The following is a 17861-nucleotide window of genomic DNA, read 5'->3' as shown; positions in this document are numbered from 1 at the left end:
CACGCCTGAGACACACTAATCATAAAATTAAGACCCATTAAAGTTAATGGGTCTTAATTTTATGATTAGTGTGTCTCCGGGATTCGAACCCGGGTGTTTTGCACCCGGTGATTAAAATAAAACTGTCATATTATGGCCATTCGAGAATCAACTCATTTGTTTATGCGTACTATGTCCATAAACTGCCTATAATCTCTGATCGGTTTGCCTTTTTTTCTGGACGAAAAATCTGAGTTCCCGGGAGGAAGGTGGACTTGCCATCTACGCCCGAAACCGACTAATACCCTCAGATGAGTTTGTCACAGAGAGAAAAAAAGCCCATAACAGTTCGCGTCATTGACGGGATTCGAACTCGGACCTTATCCACCCACGGTGTGGGGAAGACCGTGATAATAACCGCTGTTTTACCGGGCAGACTGGCGGGAGGTATTGAGCGTCTTTTTTCCTTTATAATTATATAGGGTTGGGCTGGTTTATTTAAAATTTGCACCGAGACTGCTAAAGCCATCAGACATCGGTATATCGTATTTGAAAACTTCCGATTTAAAAAACAAGTTTCCGATAGAAAAAGCCATGCAATCCTCGGCCAACTCAGCAATGTTGTGAAAAAACTCATTTTCAGTGTAAAATGTCATATCGATATAGATCCGAGCCTCAACGGTTACAGAGCTATGGGTATTCGAAATGTAATATGTACGAGACATCGACGTGTTTATGCCAATATACAATAGCAGCAGCACGTGAACTAACACAGAGTGCAGACAGGTCAAGCTCTTCGTAACAGACGTGACAAAATATGCCAATTTCGTTTCCCAATTAACAAAAAATAGATATGCATTTTGTGGGCGGGTTTTGAAGTAGTAATGCCAAGGCTAATATTGAGGAATATCAGCAGCAATTTCTGAAGCGAAGAATCCCAGTTCGAAGAGTGTTAATTCATCAAATTTTGTGAAAAACTGGATCATCACCAAGGTTTCGCTGACGTCCACTACAACGGAATAGGGGTTCGTGCATGAACATCTACAGAATTAAACAATAAAGCATTTTACGTATACCATATATAACTAATTCAAAGTCTTAAACCTGCAGACATCGGTAAGCGGTTGGAATTCTGCAGCTGGTTAGCTGCATGTCCATTTGCATAGCTACTTTTTGTTCAACGAGGACACGTTGTAAAGGCTTCGACCACGTACTGTTCCTTACCGGTACAACGTTTGATAGGCAACATTTATGTAGGATTTTTTCAAAATCAACTGACGCCAGATGTACTACCAGCGTGATGGAGCAACCAAGCATTTTAGATGTCATACGAAATCTGAATGAACGGTTCCCCACCGCACCAGGCCGATATATCACAACAGTACACTGAATTGGCCACCTCATTCATCGGATCTCCACTCCTTAGATTATTATATATAAGATGACATGAAACGCATCGACTATGAACGAAGGTCAAGAGATGAGCTAATTCAGTGAATTTCAAATTCCGCAAGACACTTTCATAATGCGGAGGTTCTTCGGAAACTTAGACATTCCCTAACACAAGCCAAGCTGTGCATCCAAACTGATGGTAACCATTTTAAACAGTCACTAAGTACGATGAGTGGTCAAAAAGTTCAAAGAATGGAGTATAGGTACAAAAATCCTGCTTTTAGGCGCATTAGCATATATGTATAATGCGCCTATTGTCTTCGTGTCAGCCCGTCCATTGGATAGATCTTCATGAAATTTTATATTTAGACCTTCTGGAAAGATTTGTTGACGATTACCAAATTTAATTAAAATCGGACCAATAGAAATCTATCCAACAGTCATTGTTTCTTTCTCCGTCTGTTCGCATGTTAACTCAACGGCTATTTCATGAAAATTCAGTGAATGGATTTTCACGAAATTTTATATTTCGGTCTTTAAAAAAAAAATTGTCAAGCCATTCTAAATTTCATTAACAATGTTTATTCATACATATCACATAGTCTATCCATAAACAGTATACGAGGGTTTAGTGTCAAACAACATTAACTACAGAACCACTTCGGCGTTTGACACATCTATAAAATGTGCCAAAAAAGATAAACTGCAAAGTTTCCTTGTGATAGATAGCTGCATTGGTTTCCTTTCCCTTCTCTGTATTTCTAAATAAAAAAAGAGTTTGGTGAAAAGCGTTTTCGCCATAGTATCCAGGCGGTGTCTATTATCCATATTTCAATAGCTTCCTTTTATATATCAATCAATGATTCTATTGTGAATTTCGCGTAATGTCTTCAAAATCTTCTTAAGATTTTCTTTAAGCTGTTATTACCGTGACGAAACTAATTAAACTAAACTACTCTTAAAAACTGAACATGTTTAAAAATACAAAAAACAATAGTGGAAGAATGAGAACTAACCTACAAAGGATATGACTTGTAAGGAGTATCCATATTATTTGTAATTCATCTTTTTTCTTGCTTATTCGTAAAATCCTGCTAGATTTTCTGAAGGAATGTTATATACTATTTGCAGTTAATAATAATATATATTTTTTAACTGTTAATTTTTATAATAATAAGGTGGGATATCCAAGAACAAAGAATGACTTAAAAAAGAGAATATAAATAGAAAGGGGGTAATCTCTTGTTGCTTAAGAGAGGGGAGGAATAAAACGATAAAATGGAACAAAGGTGGAAAGAATAATTTTGGGAACCATTTCAGATCCTTTGCTAATAAGAACAGTAACGACTGAGATGTATCTTCTGTGTAAGGGAAACATTTAATGATACTCTCGTGAGGATAATGATATTTACTATTGAATTCTCTAAATGTAGGTAGCTACTTGCAAACACGTTACGAAAAGGTCACAAGGGAGAGCGAACTACCATCAGATGTAATCTCCTTCCAAACACGAAGTTAAAGGTATTTTAACGCTACTGCACAATTTTAACAGAAAACTTAACTGAAGCGTCACGAATGGAATTGATAACGACTTGCGTGTTATATTAGCATGCTTAGATTAATTCTGAATGTGACGTCAAATATAACAAATGCTCTCACGTGCGTGACAGAGAGAGAGAGAGAGAGAGAGAGAGAGAGAGAGAGAGAGAGAGAGAGAGAGAGAGTGTGGGTTGTGCGCGCGAGATCATTGATAATACATATAACTAAAAATTTCAATAACTAATTGAATTCTTGGCTTTCTTCTTTCAGATCCAACAATGCTGAAGTAAAATTGAGCCAAAGTAACTTCATCCGACTATCAGGTGTCGCCTTGTCCTATAGGTAATATTTCTTTTTCTTTTAAGTTGGCCTAGAGATAATTAGAAGAGGGTTGTAATTTTGGAAAAATTTGCAGGAAGCTGTTTAACATGGGTATTGTTATTGAGTACTGTTTACAACGTACTAAACCATTTATAACATATTTTTCCATCTGAAATTAAAGTGACTGATATACAGTATATCAGAATTAAAAACAAAATGGCTGTCATCCAGTTGTCATGAAAGGACGCTAGCTCAGTTAAAATTAGAAAATGAATACCTACTATATCGCAATTTTATGGATTTTCTACTACGGCGATTGTCTGTAATACACTTTTACTTCCTTCTACTGAAAAGTGGTACTGGCATTTATTGAAATTTTCATTTTCCGTCGTATTCAAGAGCAGAAAATACAAATTAGCATCAGCAAAGCCACATGATGCAAGAAAGCAAGCTTATATAGCATCAGCAAAAAAAAAAGAACTTGTCATTTCACCCATCCACTCGCTCCAAATTTTTGCCTAGTTCAGCCTTAACTATTTCAGCTATCAACTTCTACAACGACAGATGGAAGTCTGTTCCAGCAATCAACTACCCGCTGGCTAAAGGCAAACTTCCGCATATCCATCCTACAACTGTCTTTCCCCAATTTGAATTTATGCCCTTTAAGGCGATTATTCTGAGCGAGAAGAAGAATCCCATCAGCATTCTCATCATCAGCCTAGGCTCCAGACACTGTAATTTGCAAAACTTAAGCCTTTGTTCCATTCACTGATCTTGTTGCCCATCTCTATACTAGTTCCAACAGCTCTACATCCTTCTTAAAATGAGGCCTCCAGACCTGTATAAAGTACTCGAGGTGGCCTGACCATTGCTTTATACAAGATGATAATCACTTCCTTATCTCTGCTACAAAAATTCCTGTATATCATTGACAAGATCTGATTGAAGTGTATAAGGCCTTGAATGGGTTGAGCACGCTGAATTCTGATGGGATCCTTCCACTTGTTCAGATTACGAACCTAAGGGGACATAAATTCAAATTAAGAAAAGACAGATGTAGAACAGATGTGCGGAAATTTGCCTTTAGCCAGTGGGTGGTTAATTGCTGGAACAAACTTCCATCTGTCGTTGTGGAAGTTGACAGGTTAAATAAATTTAAGGAGGAACTGGACAGGCATTTGGAGGGAATGGTATGATTTTTTTTTTTTTTTTTGGCTGATGCTGCATAAGCTTATACACTTGCTTTCTTGCATCACATGCCACTACTATTACTAAGACACCATGAGCTACTCTTGCAGACCGTCTGCACTGCTCAGAAAAAAACTTCATATCTGCCTGCACAATTACCCCCAGGTCCTTTTCACTCTCTACCACTGTCAGTGTAGTACCACACAGTTGATACGTTACTCTGGGGTTACTGCTTCCCATATGCAGTATTTTACATTTGTTAATGTTAAACTTCAGTTGCCACCTCTCAGCCCAACTTTTCTAGATCCTGTTGCAGCAGCGTAATGTCATTAGTAAATAAATAAATAAATAAGATCTTTATTGTACAGTTCACCGGTACACGCAGGTACCACGACCATACAATACCCTTCACGGCACCATGCCAGAGGTTAACAAACGGCAGAGATAATAAAGAAATTGTAAAGATTAATTATAAGCAAATTATATAATAAAAAAAAAAAAAGTACTCATAGCAGATAACATTGACTTGAAAGGAAAACTAATACAAAATAACAAAAATAACAAATTGTGATAACAAAAGCTTTTCCTCAAGTCCAGTTTTCTGAGAGTCTCTTGCCCCGCCATTACGATCTGAGATCAGTTGGTAGTTCTGGAGACCACGTGCAGATCTAGGATGATCCGTCTATACTTTTTATCATCTATGATTTTAAATAAGTCAGCATCCAGGGATTGAACCAGGTGGAGCTTCTGATAAGGCAGGAACCGATCTTTCAAATGTAGTCTCGAAGGAAGAGCAAGAAGCTTGGGAGTGGAGCGGAGACCTGGTTGGGGAATCCGCCAGCACACGGTGTCCCAAACGTTGGGTGCTGAGACTCTCCCGGCAATCATTTTTACGGTGAAGATGAGTCTTCTCTCGTGCATTAATGCTGAAAACCTGGTTAAATTCAGCGCGTTGGCCATCGGTGTTGTGCGCTGCTGTGGTGGGAGATGACACTTCCAGGTTGCCCACTTCAGGAGCCAGTATTCAGCGGCTTTTAATGGTTTAATTGTGGTGTCTGCAGCTGAGCCCCACAACTCTACTCCATACAGTACACTTCCAAAAATCATCATCCTGATGTACATTTTTATCAGGTTGCTGTTGTGAATGTGTAGCAAGTGCTGCTTGGCAACCCACCGTTTCTTGTTGAATTTAGCACAGAGTTCTTCTATATGGTGATGGAATCGTAATTTTCTGTCGAAGATTACACCCAGATCTCTTTGCTTTTCAACGCAGGGGATCGGGACTCCGTCAATCGCAGGCTGAATTATGGTTGGTATGGGTTTAAGAGAGAATACCATGATGGCAGATTTCTCAGGGTTCACTTGCAGGTCAAAATTCTTGAGGTATTGCTGTACTTCTGATAAGGTCTTGTTGATGGTTACTGTGGCGTTTTTGGCTTCATCGGTAAAATTTATTTTTGTGAAGATCTTTAAATCATCTGCATATGATATCATATCTGTTCTATTGTGTATTAGTGGGTAGATGATAGCAGTGAAAAGAATTCCGGACAGGACTCCTCCTTGTGGAACGCCTGCATGTATTTGTCTAGTATACCTTTGTTTTCCTATGTACATTTGGATGATTCTATTCTGAAGAAAGGATGTCAGAAACTTCAATACTGGGCCTGTGATGTGATAGTAATTTCGAAGGAGTTTGAGCAAGGCTGGGATGTGAACACTATCGAACGCAGCTTGTAAATCAAGATATGTGATTGCCATTTCTTCTTTCTCCTCAAATGATCCAAGGATAGTGTCATTAACAACCCTGCCGACCTACGTATAGTCCGCAAACTTGGACATTAAGCCTGATATACCATCATCAATATCATTGATGAATACAGAAAACAACAATGAACCCAACACTGAACCCTGGGGGGAATCCACTAATAACATTAGTCCACGAAGAGCGGTGTCCATTGATTACCATTCTATCTTCTCCCACTCAACCATCTTTATCCATAGCAGCAATTTGCCTCCAATGCCACACTGTTGTTCCAATTTGTGCAGCGGTCTTCCATGTGCAACAGTATCAAAAGCCTTTCTAAGATCCAAATATATGATATCAAAAATTATTCTTTGCATCCAGTTCCTTTGTGACTGCATCATAGTATCTAATCAAATTGGCCACATAAGACTTCCCCCCCCCTTAACAAACCCATGTATGTGTCCGAGCTATAATTGAAGTCTTGTCTAGATGATCCTGCAATGCTTCTTTAACCAGTGCCTCCAGTAATTTCCTTGGAACAGAAGTTAAACTAACAGGTCTGTAATTACCTATCCCCCTTTGAATCTCCTTTGAGGATTGGGGTCACATTTGAACATCTACAGTCCATGGGTACCTCCCCTGAATTCAAGGAAGCTCTCATAATTATGACTAAGGGTTTTTCTTAGTTCCTTTGCTGCCTCCTTTAATATAACTGGATAGATTCCATCCACCCCAGGTGCCTTTCTTATGTTTATCTTCAACAATTTCTCCTCCACTTTACTCTGTTATTACAATATTATCTAGCTTACTGCCAGAGTTTAATACACTTCTGGCATTCCCCTCCCTAAATAACTCCTCATGTGTGAATGTAGATGCAAAATACTCAGTTTATTAGCTACCTGAGCAGGTTCATCAACAGTTGAACCATCGATATCAAGTGGACCAATCTGATTCATCCCCTTCCTTCTAGAGTTTACATAAGTAAAGAACTCTTTGCTGTTTTTCTTTGCATCCTTTGCCAAAGATTTCTCGTAATCTGCCTTCGCCTGCCTAATCTCCTTTGTGACTTGGTTACAGACCAGCTTATATCTATCATAGGCTTCCATGTCACCCATTAATTTATATGTATCCCATGCATTTTTCTTCTCTGCCATATGTCTCATTAGTTCATCTGACATCCATTTAGGCCTAAACCTTGAACAATATTTCTTTGTTGGTATGAAAAGCCTAGTAGCCTCCAAGATTAATTCTTTGAATGCTTCCCAATTTTTAAAATTTGCTGTTGGTAACATCAGTTGGTCGCACGGTATAGAATTTAAATACTGTCTCAGACCACCGTAGTCACCTTTACGAAAGCAAAAACCCTTCCCTTTACCCTTGATGGTAGTTACCTCTGAGTAAATCCCACTTCAGCACACTGAGCACTGCCACCTATGGTTCCTTTATCTGCAGATTCTTAATTCATGAAGAACCACTAATAATCAGATCAAGAGTATTACTCTTCTAGTTGCCTCCCGAACATGTTGCTGTAGAAAACAATCATCCAATAAATCGACAAAAGCCTTGCTAGTGTGTGAGTGACCAACCCACAAATTCAAGTCAATCTCTGGGAAATTAAAATCCCCATTATAAGACACTGATTTACTGGCCCACTATTTCTCTGCACAATTGCTCATTATACCCATCAGATTCATTAGTCCTATAACACAAACCTACTCTCATTTTTCCTTTGCCAGTGCTTATTTCACACCAAACAGACTCAACATGGCATTTTCCCCCAACATGAATTGGATGCACTTCTTTAGATTTGTGTGTTTCTTAATGAACAGCATAACCTCTCCTCCCTTCCTGTCATGTCTAACCTTTCTGTACACATTGTACTCCCCAAATTCCAATTCTGCACTGCTTATATCTTTGACACCACGCCTCTGCCTTTGATGTCTTGACTAGCACTTCAAGTTCATCAAATTTATTAACTATACGCCTAGCATTGGTGTACACACAAGTATACCTGCACCTGTTTTTACTCTTAGTTACCCTAACACAGCCTATGTATTTATTTGTTCCACTATGACTCCCAGCAGTCTCTGAAATACTCTGCAACATGTACAACAATATCACCCTTTGTGCCCTTAAAAGATGATATCTGCTCTATAACGTCATCAACCTGGTAAATGATGTTGAAGATCGTGAATATGGTTTATAATGCGAAAAACCTTGTTTCTGTATTTTCTAAAAATTAGAAAATTAAAATCCTTTGTTTTAATTTTTTTGGCAATTCAGATATAAACCCGACGTTTATTATATGTGCACAATTTGAATGATTCACTTCTTGATTTCTTCAAGAAGGATGGGGGAATGCAAAGGCATCTCGACCATCTCGCATAAAATTTAAGTTGTAAGATGTATGGGTGAGAGCTTGAATCAGAAATGGTGAGAGTGGAGAAAGCATTAGAAATGAAGCTAAAATTATATTCCGCAATTGAGCCTGAAGACAATTCTTTTGAAGGGGCCTATTCATAAAGGTTTTCTCCCTCTGAAAAGATCTGCAGGTCAGTTTGCTTGTTTTGCTGGAACGAAAAACTCGGATTTTCCAAAATAAAAAAAAAGAAAGAAAACAAATTGTAGACAAAAGTCCACAAAATTTCCTTGCGTCACTGATGGGATTTGAACCCGAGCCTTTTCCTTCCAGTGTGGGGAGTTCAGTGATTATAGTCCTTGTGCTACCTGCGAGGTTTGCAACTTTACTAAGAACTGACCAAAAAATCGAGAATCTCCGATCTAATAGCAATTGAAGCTAAGATTCACTGACCGCCATACTGATGTAAAAACACTAAGCTAACTCAGAACAACTAACAATTGGATACTGCGAATATGTAAAGGCTAATTTTTATTATTTTTAGTTTCATTTGGAGGAACTGTATAAAAAAAAAGGATACAAACTACTCAGCCTTACCCACCACTTTCCTATGGTTACCATATATGTTTGAGTATTTGTCCCACCATGATATTAAGGAATTTAACCCGACCTAAAAGAATTCTCAATTATCACATTTAGCCAAGAAATTACAACGTGCTGGGCGTCGCCATTAATTGCAAATCTTTCCAGCTCAGTGTTCCTTCAAGGGCCCGAAAAAGTGGAAATCACTTGGTACGAGGTCGGAACTGTGTGGAAAATCTAGAATTTTTCAGTCATAGCATTGTAATGACTCATGGGTGTTGCTCGCAGTATCTTGTCATTAACAACAACGCTGTACCACATTTGTTTCTACGACATGATGTTTGGCCCGTACATATCCACTCAGTCGGCAATGATTTCCCGCCGATCTGATGTCCTTTACATACGACAGTCAGATCACTCTGCGCACATCTACGTTTAACCATGTTTCCAGTAGTCCTGTCATCCTGCAACTGATAGTGCGACGGTACCACGCGCATGTGGTGCAATCTCGTGGTCGTATGACGAAACAGAAGATGTATTCATTCCTTTTATCTGACAAAACCCGCCGGGAAAACACTATTTGTATGTGCGCGCGACGTGTTGCTATCCTTATTTTGTGAAACACTCTGCTATTATAATTAACCTTAACAGCCAAAGCACAGAGACTGCACTTTGCGCTTCCTAACAGGCCTCCTTTAAAAGTAGCTCTACCTCATTACACCTCGCTGCTGTGCGCAGCTTTAAATCAGATACATTGACGAATTGCAGTATACGTTTCCATGGTAACCATTACCTAGCACAGTGAGGGCGTTAGTAGCGTCTAGTCGAGCTAAAATTGTTTGCATAAACTAAACAGAATGATATGCACTGTAAACACGGATACATTTAGTAAATGTGTGTGTCTCTGTCAGTTTGAATGCTGTGAACGTCATAGTACATGTTTCCATGACACTTGTTCTCTCTTCCGCTTCTGAAAAGTGTTTGATGGCTTCCGTATCACAGGTGCAGAGATACAAATAATCAACCCCTTGTACGTAAGTAAATTTGCTGTCGCTTTTTCATGGCTCTGCGAATTACCGAGAGTTTCTGATCGTAATTTGTGGCTAATTCTTTATTTTTTTTAAAATTGCGGTGGCTGTGCAACTATGGCGTGTATAATTTAGCATATTTGGTAGAAAATTTTAATGAGATTTTAACTATAAAATGTCGCAATGTATTTTTCAGCGTATTATTTGGGATTAAACATCTGAAGGAATTTAACATCCGCATAACATAACGGCACGTTCTAAAAGCAAAATGCGGCCTATTTATATAAATAATAAGTCGAACCTCCCAAATGAGATAATTCATTATCCAACTCCACCCCATTTTCCAGCTACTATTGGGAAAATGGGCAAATTCGGAAAACTACCAAAAATGGAAAATTTTGTTCTTGATTGAATATTCCCCAAAGTAGTTCTTGGTGAAGTCCACACCCTGCCAATTGTACAGGATGGCGATTTAACTTCAGAGACGGAAGTTTTTGCCTTATTTCAGCCACATTAGGAAATCTAATTGCTATTGTCTAATTCATATTCTTGAACAAGGTTAGCGACTCATTGATAATAAGCGTAAGCTGATTATTCAGTTTCTAAATTTAACAATGCACTAATCACGTTTACACTTTCAGATTCTCATTTGTAAACAGGAGTGTGTTAAGCGCCAAAGAAACTAAGGCTATGAGTTGTCAGTACATTATGACCGTTCTTCCGTCTGTTTGTTACTTGCAGGAATAAAAACAGTTTCCTGAAAAACAAGTTTCCTACCATATTCCTCTTAAAGAAAAATTAATAAGTTCAGATGATTTCGGACTTTCGAAACGTATAAACAGGGCTTTATCTACTGTGAAAAAGATTGCATTTTCAAAAGCTAACAACGCTGGTACTTTGGTGAAGTGATTATGATTTTTTGGAAGGGGAAATAATTTTACTTTTACAGTGTTATACACTGAGTGGCCTCTTTTTTAGCGAATAAGTCTCCCTTTAGTCCTCAGAACATAGACTCTTCGTGGAATGAACTCAACGAAGTATCCAATGCGTGGCAGAATGATGATGGTTTACGTTCACCCAGTTTCTTTCCACAGTTGTTGAAAATTGGATGGTTACGTATCTCGACTCCAAATATATCGATCCACCTCATCGTTCAAAACATTTAAGTTGGTGACTGAGAAAACCATCCGAGATAGGATGAATTCACCATCATGGTTCAGGAACCGCCAGTATTTGTACAATTCTGGCCTTGTGAAATGGCTCATCATCTTGTTGGAAAACCCATTCGCAGATGGATACAATGCAGCCATGGAGGGATGCATCTGATCGGAAACAATTTCTGTATAACCTGTGGAGTCCAAACGCTACTTCACTGGTGTCAAGCGGGTCAATGTTCCACGAAAACATTCCCCAGCCGGCCAATGCAGCAAAAGCCTGTGGCTTCCTTGCTATTGCTGTCTATTACTCTGCACAAAAGTCTTGTTAGTCTTCGTTGACTTTCCTTCAAACAAACCCCTCACAGAAATGTGTTCCTTCTAAGAGATTATGTGGAAAAATGACTTATGTTTCACTTCTGTATCTTTTATAAGAAATAAACTTGGAGACATATCATATCGAACGCACCTCGTACTACGCTCTGCCGGGAAAACATTAAAAATTTGCACTTAATACTAGCAGTCATAATCAAAAATTTGTGTTAATTCATCGCCGACGACAGCGTCTCTTTTGCACCTGGTGGCGATTGATTTTTATGCTAATTTTCCATGCCATCCTCTTCTGCATGTTTGGACCACACCCATGATAACTTATGTTCCATTAACTGAAATAGATATTGCTAAAGAGCCATAAGTAGTCAGGTGCCACTGCAGAATTACGAGTTACGCGATCGAATCCATGTGTACCACAAAATAAGGTAACTCCAGTTAAATCTTAATTCCTGTAACTATATGGCTGTCCTGGAATATAAAATATAAATTTTATTTTATTTGTCATTTAGGGTACTTGCCCTAAATTTACTCGATTTTATTTATAGTTTAATTACGATAGTCTTGCATATTATAGTGTAGGTTATTTTTTGCTCCTTAACCTCAGCCAACAACACCAATCTGCGACTTTTAATGCCGTGAATGATATATATATATATATATATATATACACTTTAAGAAAAGTCAGAAATAAGTGCTAATTTTATTCGCACTAAAGCTATTTTTTAAATAAAAAACCTGGAAGGGAGTGATTTTTAATGCATATTGTAAATTAATCATATTAATGCGGTTTACGATGTTTTTAAAGTAATATAAATGTAATTTATTACCTTTTCTCAGCTACCGTATTGTACATTAACAATAACGAATGTGAATAACGTGAGGAGAACTCTCAATGTTTTCTCTCTATATATATCATTACGGCCGTATTGATTTTTTTCCAGAGGATCTCACCAAGCGTGACCCTCCGTTCCCCTTACGTGCCACCTTTAGTAATGCTTGCTGCGAATGGACTGGTGAAAGTTGACTCGCGCAACAAGTGTAGCGTGCATTCAGCAACTAAATATCAGTCGGGTTTCATGTATTATTGTGCACGTAGACAGAAAGTAGTACACGCTCTGGGTTAAAAGAGATATGATTGTTCAACTGCAACGAGAAATAGAACTGGATGTTGGTACAAATGTTTATTCGAGTAATATGGAAAACAGCTATTCCCGAACTGACAAGAATACGCAAACTACATTAGTCACATATCTTTCAGTTCTTGTTTGTTGGATTTTTAAGCGCTTCAGCATCACAGGTTGTATATTGTGCAAGTTCCTGGTAGACGAGTAACAATCCCGTAAATACATTTGTGAAAGATATGGCGTGGGGATTAATAATTAAAACTGGATTAAATTAATTAAAAACGCTGTACTCTGCGTTTTAAAGGTAACAGTTTGTTTATTAACTCTGTAATGTTGAGAAACACTACATCCAGAGCATTCGATATACTAAACTAACTGATTATTAACAGACAACGATTGTAAATCCACGTTGAGATTCTCTTATTGTCTACAAAGCAAAATAATAATAATAAAAAGAAGAGAATATTGCTACAATAATATGATGAAAATAAATAAAATTAAAATAAACAAATGTGAAGCATAGGAAAAACCAGTGCTTAACAAACTACCAATGCTTCTTGGAGCTTTGTTAAATAGAGTAGAGAAAGAAAGCAACCTGGAACCCAAAGGCTCCAAGTTGGCATTTGGGTTCTAGGTTCCATTTGTATTAGCATTTTGCGTTCCAGGTTAGCAAATAATTTTATTCCAGTATTCTAGTTAATTTATCTCAGGGCTATTCTGGAACCCAAAGGTTCCATTTTATATTCATATAAAACCCTATGGCAAACTGACAAATTAGAGATAAAAATCAAAATTATGTTCGAACCTGCTAGAAGTCACGAAATCTGCTCGCTTGCTTGTTCCTGATACCATGCTTGGAGGGGCAGCTTCCTTTTTATAAGTATGATCACGAGATTTGTAGGTGATGGGAGCAATTTACATGTGGCACCAGTCGGTCACTTGTGTATGGCACACTCCTACTTGGAATATATGTCGTAATTTATATTTCGATTTTCTTCTCCACCGATGGTATGTGAATTGCTTAAATTTTAATTTCCAATGTATTACAACAAGAGCATTCGAAATTAAAGAGGTGGGACTCACTTTTTAGTAATTAATTGCCCGTTTAAGTCATATATAAACTTATGGCAAGATTCTTAAAAAAAATATTAGAATGCTGTAAAAAGATAACAGCAGTATAATTCATTTATTTATTATTAAAAGATGCATACCAGGACTGGAGCCCGCAATAAACGTACAAGTATGTACAGTATTTACAGAAAGATGGCCAAATATTTACATAAAGTGCAATTCATCCAGCAAATACAGTAACAAAAAATCCAACAAATACAGACCAGAACACAAAAGAAGAAATAGCAATAAGAACTAGAATTATATGACAGGAATGCGGAATAAAGAATGGCGTATACCGATGTGTTAGATTGGAGTTCGCTGAAGAAAAGATTAGCCACGAGTTTTGAAAAAAAAAAAAAAACATTAACTACGGTATGTTGGATAGAAAAGGAATACAGTGGTAATTCTTATAATCAGAAATCCAAACAATGTCAATTAATACCAATGACGTCTGCAAAAATCGATCCAGTGCGCCACCTGCAAGAAACATAACTGGCCCTGAACTAGGTTACCGCGTATTGACAGTAGGACTGATGGTTTCATCGGTGCTTCTACTTCTCTACTTTTCTTCTCAAACTGCCTACTCGCTTTTGACCTTTTCATCCAATGGGAAGCAATATACCATCTGTATCAATCAGCCTCGATTATATTGGTTATTGCGACTCCATTGTTAACTGCTTCACTAAAATGAAGAGTAGACGCGTGCCGTGAGGAACTAATCAGCTACTAAAGTACCATGATTAAACTCTGGACCGAAGACATCTCGAAGATATGTTTCGTAAGAAGCCAAAGAAGTTTCTATTTAGGATTGTGTAGAACAATAGTTTGTCAAAAGAGTTTGGTAATTTATATACAGCGCAATTAATAAAGAAAAAGTGGCGAGTTCAGAATATTTTAACCCCTTTTGGGATTAAAATATTCAATATAAGCATACAGTAACTTCTAAAATTGCTTTCTTTTCAGCATGAAAGCGTTTTTAATTCTTAGAGGAGATGGAAGGAGATTATGGTTATAGTAATTTGATACGCTAAAAGTAGTCATTCATTAGATGGTGGGCGGCTCGCATATGTATACACACTCGCCTAAAAGTTCGGAATCACGTTAGGACCAACTTGTTTACCAATTTTTATTAAAATATTTTCTATTATGTATAAAAATCAAAAAGACTGAAATAATATTTAAGAAATTTCTAGAATATACGAGAATGTTCCAGAAAGGTGTAGAATACTCCCGAATGTGATAGAACACTGTAGAAGATTATTTAAAAACGTTGTAGATGGTTCCAAAAAGTGGGATTATTGTTTCAATATTATAGAAGATTGTAGATGATTCTAAAGTGTTTTACAACAATACAAATTGAGGAGAAAAAGATGTAACTTATAAAATAGAACACAAGAAATTCAGTGTTTGATGTAAGTTTTGCGTTTCGTGATAAACATGGCAAGAAATAAGGAAGCGAATGTTGAAAAAAAGAAATACTATTAATAACGCTGTATAAAGAAAGTTATTCCATGAGAATTATTGGCAAAAAACTAGGTGTTTCATTTAAAGGAGTACAAACTACCATTCGACGAGTCAAGGAGCGGCAGTATAAAGAACAAACCAAGAGCAGAACGACCGCGAGTAACTATGAAAACATAAGACCATAACACTGATTTCTAAACGAAATCGACGACTAAGTACACCTGAAATCTGAGCAGTGTTCAACAGAAACAGAGGTTCCCATGTCTACATCCACTATAAAATTATCTTAAACAATCTGGAGTTCATGGTCGTGTAGCGGTCCGAAAACCCTTAGTAAAACCGAAAGAGCCAGTAATATTGGATATTAGCATTAGTAGAGGCATACGATGCAAGAAAGCAAGCTTATGCAGCATCAGTCAAAAAAAAAACCCTCCATTCGTTCCAAATGCCTGTCCAACTCAGCCTTAAATTTATTTAGGCTATCAACTCCCACAACAAAAGATGGAAGTCTGTTCTACCAATCAACCACCCGCTGGCCAAAGGCAAATTTCATCACGTCTATCCTACAACTGTCTTTCCTCAATTTGAATCAATACCCCTCAGGTTCTTTATCTGAGCAAGAAGAATCCCATCAGTATTCAGCTCGCTCAACCCATTTTTGGCATTCAGTTCCTTTGTGATCACATCATAATATCCAATCAAATTGGTCAGACAAGACCTCATGCTCTGTCTTAACTATTACTGCAGTCTTGTCTAGATGATCCTGCAATGCTTCTTTAACCAGTGACTCCATTATTTTACTCAGAACACAAGTTAAACTAACAGGTTTAACTGGTGTTCACCTGTGTCACCTTTTGAAACCCCCATTGTGAATTGGTGATACATTTGCACACCTCCAGTCCATGCGGACCTCCCCTGAGTCCAAGGAAGCTCTCAAAATTATGGCTAAGGGTTTGCTTACTTCCTTTGCTGCCTCCTTTAATATAACTGGATAGATCCCGTCCACCCCAGGTTCCTTTCTTATGTTTAAATTCCACAATTTCTCCTCCACTTTACTCTCAGTTATTATAAGATTATAGCTTACTGCCAGAGTTTAATACACCTCTGTCATTCCCCTCATTGAATAACTCCTCATGTGTGAATGCAGATGCAAAATACTCATTCAGTTTATCAGCTACCTGAGCATGATCATCAATAGTCAACCCATCTATGTTAAGTGGTCCAATCTGATTCATCCCTTTCCTTCTAGACTTTAGAGTTTATATAAGTAAAGAAATCTTTGCTGTTTTTCTTTGCATCCTTTGCCAAAGATTTTTCATAATCTGCCTTCGCTTGCCTAACCTCCTTTCTGACTTGATTACAGACAAGCTTATCTCTGCCATAGGCTTCTGTGTCACCTGATACTTATATGCATCCCATACATTTTTCTTCTCTGCCACGAGCCTCATTAATTCTTCTGACATCCATTTACGCCTGAATCTTGAACAGTATTTCTTATTTGGAATGAAAAGCCTAGTAGCCTCCAAGATTAAGTCCCTGACGGCTCTTCCCATTTAGAATCCAACGTTGGTAACATCATCAGTTGATCCCACTGTACAGAATTTAAAAACTGTCTGAGACCTCTGTAGTCACCTTTATGAAAGCAAAAGTCCTTCCCTTTAGCCTTGATGGTAGTTACATCTTTAAGTAATTTTCATATCAGTACACTGTGATCACTGTTACTCAGTGGTTCCTTCATCTGCAAATTCTTAATACATGAATGATCACTGCTGATAATCAGATCAAGAGTATTAATCCCTCTGGCTGCCCCTCGAACATGTTGCTGTAGAAAATAGTCATCCAATAAATCCATAAAAAACTTGCTAGTGTGCAAGTGACCAAACCGCAAGTTCTAGCACTATCTGGAAAGTTAAAATCCCCCATTGTTTTTCCCCGAAAATTTTCACTGATACCAAAAACAATTTTGTTGGTTGAGGAGTTTTCCATTAGATTTATTAATATTAGCAGTGGCAAATGATGCAAGGAAGCAAGTTTATACAGCATCAGCCAAAAAAAAAAAAAAAAAAACACTTCCAACATCACTTACACTAATAAATTGACTAGTTTCTACTCCTTAAATTTATTAAACTACCCAATTCCACAACACCAGATGGGAAATTTGTTCCAACAATCAACTACCCGAAATAAAATATTCTCACATCTATCCTGCAACCACTCTTCCTCCATTTAAATTTATGCCGCTTCCTGGTGCTCAGCAGGAAGGATCTCCTGCATTTTACCTTACTCAATTCATTCAAAGCCTTCAACACCTTAATCAGATCGTCTCATAGGCGACTATTTTTCAGACTGCAATTTGCAGAAATGAAGTTTTTCGTGGTAAAAGTACTATTTTTCCTCCTCAGTCTCCTTGCTCTGTTCTGCTCTTGGTAAAATGGAGATTCCAGACTTGCATGCAGTTATCAAGGTGTGGCCTAATCATTGCTTTATACAGTGGGATAACCATTTCCTTAACTCTGCTGGAAATATTCCTGTATGTCGTTA

General features: G+C 37.7%; 1 protein-coding gene across 1 annotated transcript in view; it reads left to right on the top strand.

Moving 5' to 3' along the window:
• LOC150079106 (sodium-dependent neutral amino acid transporter B(0)AT3-like) overlaps positions 1-17861 on the top strand; it is a 341694-nt gene that overhangs the window by 116799 nt on the left and 207034 nt on the right. Inside the window, exon 2 of the mRNA XM_090383850.1 lies at positions 3181-3252. The gene's annotated coding sequence lies outside the window, so the exon portion shown is untranslated. The remainder of the gene's footprint in view (positions 1-3180; positions 3253-17861) is intronic.

The sequence above is a fragment of the Mastigoproctus giganteus genome, chromosome 10, assembly GCF_048544385.1.
Source record: "Mastigoproctus giganteus isolate SK-2022 chromosome 10, ASM4854438v1, whole genome shotgun sequence".
In the NCBI taxonomy this organism is placed as follows: domain Eukaryota; kingdom Metazoa; phylum Arthropoda; class Arachnida; order Uropygi; family Thelyphonidae; genus Mastigoproctus; species Mastigoproctus giganteus.
The sequence above is the reverse complement of the archived record's forward strand: the minus strand, read 5'-3'. Positions and strand labels throughout refer to the sequence as shown.